General features: G+C 46.1%; 1 pseudogene; it reads right to left on the bottom strand.

Moving 5' to 3' along the window:
- Positions 1–4807: 4807 nt before the first annotated feature.
- LOC123158987 (uncharacterized) lies at positions 4808–10476 on the bottom strand (annotated as a pseudogene).
- Between the last annotated feature and the right edge of the window lie 816 nt (positions 10477–11292).

The raw sequence follows: 11292 nt of genomic DNA, 5'->3' as shown, positions 1-11292 counted from the left end.
TGTTTCTAGGGCGTTAAAAAGATGTGGGACAGGGATCTCACGGCAGTCGAGATTCAAAGGAGTGATGGGCCACAAAGGACGCCAGCGACGTGCGAGGATTCGAGTACGGATGCCATCCTTGATGGGAAGACGAGAGATGATCTCACCTAGGACGCCATCGGCGAGATCGCTCATGCGGTCCGCACGACATCCCTCTTCTTCCTCCTCGGATCGAGAGGGAGCACGATCGCCGCTTCCATCCCCTCCGATGACCAGCACACCACCAGAAGGCGGCGTCGACGCCGGTGGCGCCACTCTCGAACTCTTGATGCTATGAGCAGCGCTTTCCATCTCCACCTCCGTTGCTGGGGTGGTGCCGCCCACGACCAGTGCTCACTGAGGTGGATCTGGAGAAATGGATTACAGCCTATCAATCCATGAAACGACTTAAATACCCACGACGGGGAGCGGAGGGGTCCAGATTAATTACCTCTTTTTTCTTTTGGCAGGAGGGTCCGGGTTAATTACTACTCATAACAAGTAAAAGGTAGGTGGCTGCTTGAAACATTAAATAGAGCCACGGCTTTCAAGGTACGAGATGCACAGTTGAAGATGCAGACCAGGCACGGGCGTGCCCGACCGTGTTTTGATTATTTACGGCACACATTCAATAGAAGAATCTATTTGACGCCAGAAGCACGGTTCTACAGTCGTCTTGCCTCTGCGAGCAGCAAAATTTTCCACAGGCATGTTGACAATTAAGTCACTAGAAGATTCAAGGCCGTTCCTCTGCTTTGCAGATGATTCTGCTGAAACTCTCACGGACAAAACCAATGAAGCGTGGCACAGGCACGGCTTGTCACGTACCAGACACACGGTCCTGCCTTCGGCATTGTAACGCACTGTTCTACATGCCACACAGGCATGTAGAATAGTTCGTGTCTCTTTGTGTTCCAAATGATTCCGTTGACTCTATCACCAGGAGAGGCACGGTATGGCGGAGTAGAGAGGCATGATTGCGTTTTACGCGGGGTCACAATTGTCACAGGCACGAGCATGAAGCGCTCAAAGGCATGGTCGGTGGTATTACATAGAGTCACACTAACCTTTGTCTTACGCACAGCCACGGGCGTTTACTCTGTGAGGCACGGAATGGCCTATGTGAGAGACACTGTTTTTAAAAGCTTATTTCATTGTATTTAAAAGCACGGACGTATAGTCCATAGTATGTTATTCAAAAAAGGCATCGACGTTCGTGGTTATCTGTGTTTCATTGTCAAGGGTCACAAGCACGGGCATACAGCCCTCAAAGGTATTCTAATTACATAGAGTCACGCGTAGAGGTTTTCTAATTGTATTCAGAATGAGTCGGTGGAGAGGCATGGAAGAGGCATGGTTTATTCTTACCCAGAGTCACGATTGTGCGATTATTACGGAAACCTAATAGAATCGGGCGACTGTCCGTGTTACAATTGTTTTCGTTGTAGGATTTTAACTCAAATGCACGAACCGTCGCCGAACCGTCAAGTGTGTCAGTGTTTCAGGTCAGAGGTCACCTTCGTGTCTCTTTGTGTTCCAAATGCATCTGTTGATCTATCACCAGGAGTGGCACGGTCAAGATGCTGAGGGAGGCATGCTTGTGTTTTACATGGAGTCACGTTCGTGTGTTGATTGCGGAAACCCAATGTTTCGACGGGTGTCTCCTTGTATTCGGGTGTGAACGCCACATGGCACCGCTCCGAAAACCCAAGGGTCTGACGGGCGTCTCCTCCGGTGATGCCGCTATGGCTCGTAGCCCGAGGCCAGGCTCCGACTATTTAAGCAGGACGGGGTCTTGAAACCCTAGCCACACCCTCTTCCCCCCTCTGCCCGCCGCCAGGCCATCCATTCCTCTTGCTGCTCTCCATCCTGACCCTCTCCGCCATGGATGGTCAGGAGGAGACTACTGCGGAACCCAGTGTCCAGACACTGCAGGAGATCCAGGCTGGCGAGTGTTCCTCATCTGTAAGTTCACTCTGCTTCCGCTTCATTCGTTTTTTCTTTCCTTCGGCTACTTGATTTAATTGTGAAACATGAATAAGCTAGACGGAATCTCGAAACCTAGCCACATCCCCTTCATCCTTTTATCCGCCTCCAGGCCATCCACTCCTCTTGCTGTTCTCTACCCTGACACTCTCCTCCATGGCTGTGCAGGATGACACTACTCCAGAGAGCCCTGTCCAGACGCAGGATGAGATCTCGGCTGGCGAGGCTTCCTCATCTGTAAATTCACTCTGCTTCTGTTTCATTCGTTTTTTCTTTCTTTCGGCTACCCGGATTAGTTGTGAAACGTGGATCATTGTGGTGAACTTCATCCTAAGTTGATGATAGTGCGTCTTGCCATCAATCTGACACCTTCTCTTTTGTCCAGGTGAAGAACCGGTGGGAGGCGACGGAAGCTCACCTCTTGAAGATCGTGGAGATATCCACGAGGTTGTACGATCTTATGGATGAGAAGACGAAGGCGAAGCTCAAACTTGAGTACGACAAGCTCAAGCTGGACACATACGTTTTGATAAAAGAGATCAAGCAATTTCGCGCCCAGTGACCCTGATCATTGTGTCTGAAGAAATTAAGAAGTGGACTAAAAGTTTCTTATTTTGTCTTGCGTTACCTCGCAGTCAGTAACTTTGATGACAAACGTGTTTTGGTTTCCTGGGTCACGTTCATTCCAAGTTTATGGGTACAGATATGAACATTAACGTAATGGCCGATTCGAGAGGCGCTGTTTTTAAAAGCACGGGCGTGAAGTCTCTGCAGCCAAGGTTCTTTGTACCAACTAGAGTCATGTTGTGTGCACACATGAAGGCGTGGGCATTCCTGCCTTTCTTTGTTTCAGTGTTTCGGGTCACAGACACGGGCATGCAGCGGTCAAAGGCATGGTCGGTGGTATTACATAGAGTCACGCTAGCCTGTGACTCTATCAGACGGAGATGCACGGGCGTTTAGCCCACGGAGATGAACCTTTGTCTTACGCACAGCCACGGATGTTTACTCTGTGAGGCACGGAATGACCTATATGAGGGACACTGTTTGTAAAATCTTATTTCCTTGTATTTAAACGCACGGACGCGAACTCCCTATGGACACGGTTCCGTATTTGATTTAAAAGGCGTGGACGTTCGTGGCTATCTGTATTTCATTATTTCACAATGAAGCACGTGCATGCTTTTAAACAAAGCACAAGCACATCTCGATTTGCAGAAACAGCATTGCTGTGGTTCTACAGGACGCTATGTTCTAGGCTGTGCAGCATGTTTCTACCCAAACGTTCACCACAGGGTCACGGACATACACAGAGGAAGTGCCGTGCAGTGATAACAGACGCAGGCTTACAGGTACAAGAGGCACGAGGAGGCATATTGATTAACATCATCAAAAATTAATCACATAATACATGCGCACGCATATAGAGAGATGCATAAAAAGTGGACTACAAGAGATAAACTAAGTTGGTAATAGTAAACGATCGATGGTATTAACTAATAATGGAACTTAACAACAGGCATACAAAATTAGACTCAAACTTATAGTAGAACACACACAGCAAATAGAAGTCCTGATCATGACAGATCGACTGGGTCACTGAAAACTCTAAAGTGGTAACAAGTCAATGCTAGGTGGCTGCTTGAAACATCAAATAGAGCCACGGCTTTGATGGTACGAGATGCACTGTTGTACTCGCAGACCAGGCACGGGCATGCCCCTCCGTGATTTAATTATTTACCGCACACATTCACAAAGCGTGCCTGTCTTTGTGAATCTGTTCGACGCCGGAAGCACGGTTCTATAGTCATCTTGCCTCTGCAAGCGGCAAAATTTTCCACAGGCACGTTGACAATTAAGTCACTAGAAGATTCAAGGCCATGCATGTGCTTTGCAGATGATTCTGCTAAAACACGGACAAAACCAAGTAAGTGAAGTGATGGCAGAAGCATGACTTTTCAAGAACAAGACACACGGTCCTGCATTCGGCATTGTAACGCACTGTTCTACATTCCACATAGGCACGGCCGTGATTCCACGTGCTTTAGTAGCATGTAAAGACGTGATTCTCTCACAAGAAACATCGTGAACCTACTGCCAGGCACTATATCCATTTGTGAAACAGAAAAACAAACACAACCATGACCCATTCTGTTTTAAATCTTTGCATGACAGAAGCACAGCGTGAAGGAACATGACGCACGATTGGACACGCATCGCAAGCACGGTTATTTGAATTACTTAAGGACATGCATCCATAACAGAAGAACAGGCGTGAGAACAGGCGAGGCACCGTTACCACGAAAGCCACGGTTACGCATCCCCAGAAGCACGACCCAGAATATGTGCTTAAAAATGTTTTCGTTCCATAACAGCGGACGTGACCATGCAACCGTGAGAGTCACGGTTGAACACTCACCGGTGGCATGGCCGTGGCTGCCTGTGCCTTAGGTTATTTTATCTCTTGTCACGCAGCAGAGAAGCATGCTTGTATGCTTACAACAACCACGTTCAGAAACCTATGCGGCTGCGGAAAATAACAAGGAAACCTGTGCCTCTGATATTTTCCTCCGCCGAGTAAAAATACATAAAGAAGCAAAAGGCGTTCTTATTTAAATTTGTTTTGTTTCTATAACTGCAGCAAATTAACTTACAAGCCGTTCTTATAACCACACACAAGAAATAAACAATCGACACCCGCCCGCCTTCCCCACCGATCACTTGCTATTTCATCGCTCCACGTGCGGCCTTATTTTTTGAATGTTCAGCGATCCATTCTTCCTTCTCCGCCCTTGTGCAAAACCTATTTACCTGTAAAATTAATATTCATACATAAAAACAAAGTGAAAGATTGCAGTCATCACTGTTTTTTGCTTACGTCCTGTTTAAGCTGCATTATTACCTTTTAATTTTCTATTCATACTGTTCTCCGGTACCAAAAAGTCTCCACTAAGACCTTTCCTTTCTGAAAATGGACTGCGCAGATTCCGTGCCTTGTTCCGGGCTTCCCTGCATGCATTCTATGTGCCTGGCTTGTGTGATGATCGATTCTGGCGTAGATGCAAGACTTTGGTAAATGCTCCCTGCTGTGAGTGGGGTCGTTGGAGTTGCTGGCGTCTCACGTCTTCCTCCTGGGCTTGGAGTGCATTGTCCTGAGCCGTTTGATGTCCTCGATGGTGTTGTCAGTGTTGTCGGCCATTTCATTGACCTTGCCCTCTTCTCCTGCTGCGATTTCCTCTTCTCCTCTTCAATCCTCATCCTCTCCTGGACTTCTGGGTTATCCGGGCAGTTTGTTTTCCTGTGACCCTTTACTCTACAACGGCCGCACTTGGATGCGGCTTTGTTGCCTTTTCCTTTCTTCTCAGAACCAGCTTTGATTCGATCTCCTTTTTTCGTGCCCTTTGAGCCACTCATGGGAGGGTTCTTGAGAGTTTCGGCAAGAATGCCTGTGTCTGGTTCCTCAGCAAGTGCCGCCATGACTTTTATTTTCATATCTACCATACACTCACGAAGCACACTGTATGCCTTCTCTTTTCTGCAAGCATTTGAACAGATATCCGACAACTCAGCGTAAGCAAGGCCGAATCTCATAGTTCCATCGTCTTGTGCGGTCATGCTATCACCTTGACTTGTAGACAGAACTTTCAGACTCTTTGATAGATTCCTGGTCCATCTGGGGATGACAAAGGATTTTGGAAGTTGATCGATCATGCATGTTTGGTCCATCACCTTAAGCACATGGCAGCACTGAATGCCATCCCTACTCATTTTCTTGCAGCTGCAACTGTATATTTCTTTTTGCTCATCCACATCTACCCTGAACTCAGACCTGTCAAATTCCTCGCCCGGATATGGTTTCCACACTTTTTCTCCAGGCTCAATAATCTTTTTAAAAAAATACTGCCTCCCCTTTGCCAGGTCAGAGCACTTGAAGTAAGTCCAGTTCCGTAGCTCCAGCTGGAATTCCCTGAAAATTTCATTCGTGTATACTTGACTTGCTTGTCTTTCAATCGGAAAACCCGTCTCTAGTGATGGCGCCTTCTCTTCTATTCGGTGTCTTTTCTTGTCAAGTGTGGGGAGGCAATTTTGCTGAATCATGTGATACGCATCAACAAACCTTTTTATAGTGTCCTTGTGGTCGACGTAATTCTTCCACATCGAATTCGTGCTCTCACTGCGAGTGGTTGTTGACGAGAAAGGATAGAAGCAGTCCTTGAAGTAGGCAGGCACCCAAAAATTTCGGAGTTCCCATACCGTGTTCAGGTGTTTGTTGCCTTCCGCCTTGTGCACAGAAATTGCTGCTTTCCAGGCACGCTCAAACTCGTCTTGATCTAGTGAGTTTTTGACGATTCGAAATATATCATCAGACATCTCGGGGTGCTGCGCAAACACTGCTGCGTTATTTTCCTTCAGGTTCTTCCTAATATGCCACCAGCAGGACCTGTACCTCGTTCTCGGAAGAGCTTCCTTTATTGTAGTCTTCATCGTGTGGTCCTGGTTTGTTATTATGTATTTCGGCTCTTTACCTCCCATTGCCTCGACAAACGTGCTTAGGAGCCACTTGAATGACCCTATTTTCTCATCCTTCAAAAGGCCTACTCCAAACAGGACGGTCGACCCGTGGTTGTCGACACCTATAATTGGTGCAAATGGCAAGCCATATATATTCGTAGAGAATGTCGTGTCAAAAGACACGAAATCTCCATATAGATCATAATTCATCTTACACAAGGAGTCTGTCCAGAAAAGGTTGCGCACTACATTGTTCTCTGTCTCTTCCACATGGTAGAATCCCGGCCTCTGCCTCTCCATATCGGCAAACAGTTTCATGGTGTCTGCGATATCAGTGCCGCGCTCTCCAGCCCTGTCCCGGCATGCAATGTTGCTTATGTCAATCGTGTCGAACATAATTTCTCGCCTCGGTTTCCCCATGGCAGTAAAAATCTGCATAACCTTCCTTGGTTCTAACCTCGCCTTCTGCAGCACTTGTATAAAGAATTTCTCCTAAGGTGTCATCTTCTTATAGCATCTCATGAACTTCAGCATCCAATCAGATGGGTGAAGCTGGTGGTTGTGCTCTAGACGCACGTTTTCTTCAGATACCATTTCCTCCTATCTGTATCCCTCTTGGCTGTTATTTGGACTGGGCAGCTTGTCTGGATCAAGAAGTTGCTCCTTCTCTCCTTAACATGTCTCTCAGTTGTTTTATTCTGCCCTTCCTTGGTGCACTGAAACACCTGCTTGTCAAGCTGCTGATCATATGTCGATCTTCTGCTCGTTGATCGCTTGGCAGCAAAGCCAACCTTTCTAGCATATCTGCAGAAAAAGAAAAAGCACTCATCCAATGATCCGAATACCATACCACCCTCTGGTTCGAGCGCTTCGGTGACCTCCTGAATCGTTGGGTATATGCCTTCTTTAAACATGTCGTCCATTTCTTTCTCTACAATGGTCGGCGGCGCCATGATGATTCTGTCTACCGTGTCTTCGTTCGTCTGATCGCATTCACTTCTGACGACATCAGTCTCATCGCCAGCCACAGGTCCACTTACAGCGGAGCTGCTGCTGCTCTGTTGTTTGTCACACGCAGCAGCGTCGTTTCTGCATGGCACGGTCAAATCCATAAATGAGTCCGCCTCTCCACTGTTGCATTGTGCAATGCTGCTCCCTGTTTCTCCGGCACTCGTGCAACCAAGGGACTGTGCTGCTTCTACCATGCAATCCGTGCTGGCGCTGTACGCTACTTGCTGCTGTGAACGTTGCGTTTCCTTCGAAATGGATGGAGAACTATGATATTTCTTTCCCTCATCTGTTATCCCCTCCGCCAAATCCTGAACACATGGCAAGAAACAGAATTAGATGTCCAGAGCAGCATATGCATTTTTTTAATTTCTAAACAAAAGATTTATATGACTCATCAGGGCTCATCTGGTATACCAAAACCAGACCCGTGCCTCTTCACCGAGTATAAGCGGTACACCAGAGGCACTGTTCACATTACACCCAGCAGCACGAATGTGACCATGCTACACACACATCTGCACAAAGAGGCACAGATGTGCTTCTGTTTACACCATACAACCGGAGAGGCACAACAACATCCTATATAAAAGAACAACTGCACATACAGCCGTACAGACGGACAGCCGTCCTCCTGTTTTGCACTTTACCCTGTTCTTCCATAAAACTGTTTGTGTGTTGAATTGAAAAAGCATAGTTCCGACGTCACCTTTGTTTTCCCATGCCTCTCTTGTCCAGCAAAGCTTGGTGACAACCTCCGTGCATTGGTGATTTCGCTGACGATTCTGAATGCCATCGGAGATCCTTTGGAAGGACCCCTCATGTTGAACGCCACAGGTGATCCTTTCAAAGGACCTTGCCTTATGTTTTCATCGATCCGTGGACTGCCGCGATACTTGCTTCCTTGCTCGTACACCTGCGTGTGGAAGATACTACAATTTAAATATACCAGACGAAAACAAAGAAAAAATTGCTCACAAAAAATATACATTTGCTTTAAATGTTGTTGCACGTTCGTATTTGCTGTCACCTGTATTGCTTTCTGGTGCTGCTGTATGGTAGAGTTTATTGCTCCTATGTTTGATTTTGTCGTCGGGCTCTTCTTGCTTGTGCAAACCGTACCGAATCCTTGAACACCAATGCTTTTGTTGCCAATGATCCTTCTGCTTGCATCAAAGGAAATTTTGTTACCCTGTACCTCTTCATTATGACCGCCTACAAACGCTAGGCCATCACAACGCCCGCTCTACGCCTTTGTGGGCATCTGTGTCTTCAAACCAAAAAATAATTAGAGGCACGTGCGAGTAAAACTTCCACGTACGTTCAAAACCAGCGTTTGAAGTTTTCGTTGTTACCTGCACAATCTACTTAGTGGAGTCTCTGCTACTTAGAATGCCCCTCTTCGCAGGTGTCTGTTGCACACCATGCTCCTGGTTGGGACGTTTGCCAAGAACTTGTATCTCACTCTTGACTCCAATTATTCCAGCCCGCATGGCATGTGCGTGTTTGACAGCATCTGCATCCTTGATCTTCTTCTCGTTTTGTAGTAAAAAAAATTCTTCCACCTCTCGATACTCAACTGTAGAGTAGATGCACAGGATAAACAGATATTACAGCATTCATCCAGGATATATAGAATCATTTTTGTTGTTGTTAATGATCTACTATTTGGTGTTCTCAGTGGTGGCACCTTGACAGCAAACGTCCCAGAAATAAAAGACCAAACACTAATGTTCAACTGCCTTACTATTACCTGCCTCCATAATCCTTGTCGATGTCGTTCAAAGACCGACCGTCCCTGTTGTCCTGACCAGATGACGCACTCCTGAACATCTGCCCAGAAAACAGACGTAATAAATATAAAGGTTATAAACCTGCAGTATCAGTGTTGAAACTTTTCGAAGTCGATCTCAATATTCCTTACTAAACTTTTACACTTACAATGCAACAGAGATATATTTTTAGTTCTATATAATTGACATATATAAATATATACATAAATTAATTTTTTATTAAACTACAACCTCAACCAAAGTGAGATCCTCTGATGCTAATTTGCTTGTGCAACACTTAACACAAAGATAACCATGAAACCTAACAAAAGTAACAAGCTCGTATTACAAGGACGAGAGTACACAAAACAAAAAACAAACTCAAATAAGAGCTACAGTGTAAAACTAAACAGTTTTATTCTATGAATCCCGGCCACAGCAAATTCATCAACGAATTGAATCTCGTGTATCAGGAATCGCCACGCAAAAGGTGCGTTGATAAAAAATTTACTAACCTTTGATTGCCGAATCTTATGCGCTGATTGTTCGGAACTCACACCTTTCTAAATTGTGGGGGATCTGCTTCCCTGCAGTTTGTCAGCGATCTCCTTCAATGATTTTGAATCTAGGAGAGAGAGATAAGAGAAAGAGAGAGGGAGAGAGAGAGAGAAAGAAAGAGAGAGGCTACTTTGATTTTTTAAGTGCAGGAGAAGAATAACCTGATAGGTGGGGTGAGTTTTGCGACGCATGAGAGATGGGCATGTTTCTTGGGCGTGACGAGATGTGGTAGGTCGACTTCACTTGACCGTCGACGAGACTGACAAGTGGGCTCTCAGTTACTAATTCCTCTAAGTCTCTCACTAACTTGTGGGGTCAGCCTTATATGAGTCCTACGAGGAGTACCTCCATCTGAGGTGAGAAAATGTGGTAGGTGGACTTCAAAGTCATACTGATATGTGGGCTCTCAAATAGTTCCTCCAAGTATTTGACTAACTTGTGGGGTCATCCGCAGATGAGTTCCAGATCTCTCTCCATCTAGCATCGGTGGCGACAGGCGAGGCATATTCTGGCTCTCCAAAGGAAGGCCAATCCTGATCCCTCCGCGGAGTTCGCTCGTCACAGAAAAATTATCGGTCTCCTTCATCTCACTCGCCGTGGATCTCCTGTTCAGGTAATCCATTGCATCCTCACCATGATTATGCCGCCGATTCAACGTTTGAACAAAAAAATTACCAGTGCTAGCAATTCCGCAGGCTGCATACACACCGCATGTGCGCAACACAGCACGTGGGGCGCGATTTGAATATCGGTTCCGGATCCAATTATCTTCAGCTGGTCCGTGCTCAAACTGTTGCGCCGTCTTAGCAGCAGAAGGGTTATGGATTTAAAATTAGGACTCAGCTGACCTCACTTTAATCATGCCAACTGCATGCTTGCGCCCTGGTTTTGCTAAGTTGAGTTATATCTCCAGCCATGCAAAACTTAAACACTCTCGTGACCACAGATTATATTAGTTGCAGAGCTCAATGAAACTGCAGTCAAAATTCACTATCCTGATCCCTAACATGAGGACACAGGTCAAATGATTGTATAGATCCGCAATCTATAGCAGAGATCCAAAGGACTTACGTCCGTTTTTGCAAAGCAGTTACTAACTCAGAGTTAGAATCCGTCTTAGCTAACCAACCTATTGATGATGGTCTCACATGGACTGCTAACAACTGTCTTACATAGCTGACCTGGTAACGATGACGTCTCATGACCTCTTATGTAGAGTTCAATGAGATGGACTCCACCCCACAGCTGTCGGAGACTCAGTCTCAGTCTGTCGATGGCACGGAGATTGTCACCCAAGATTTCATGGTTCATGACCAACTAGAGGCAGAGAGACTAAGGATCGAGTTAAAACGTGCAGCACACAAAAAGCTTGTTGAGGAGTACAGGAGAAAGAAGCAGCTTGCTGCCTCGAAGTAGGTGTTTTTTATCATGCATCTCG

The sequence above is a fragment of the Triticum aestivum genome, chromosome 1D, assembly GCF_018294505.1.
Source record: "Triticum aestivum cultivar Chinese Spring chromosome 1D, IWGSC CS RefSeq v2.1, whole genome shotgun sequence".
Classification (NCBI taxonomy): domain Eukaryota; kingdom Viridiplantae; phylum Streptophyta; class Magnoliopsida; order Poales; family Poaceae; genus Triticum; species Triticum aestivum.
The sequence above is the reverse complement of the archived record's forward strand: the minus strand, read 5'-3'. Positions and strand labels throughout refer to the sequence as shown.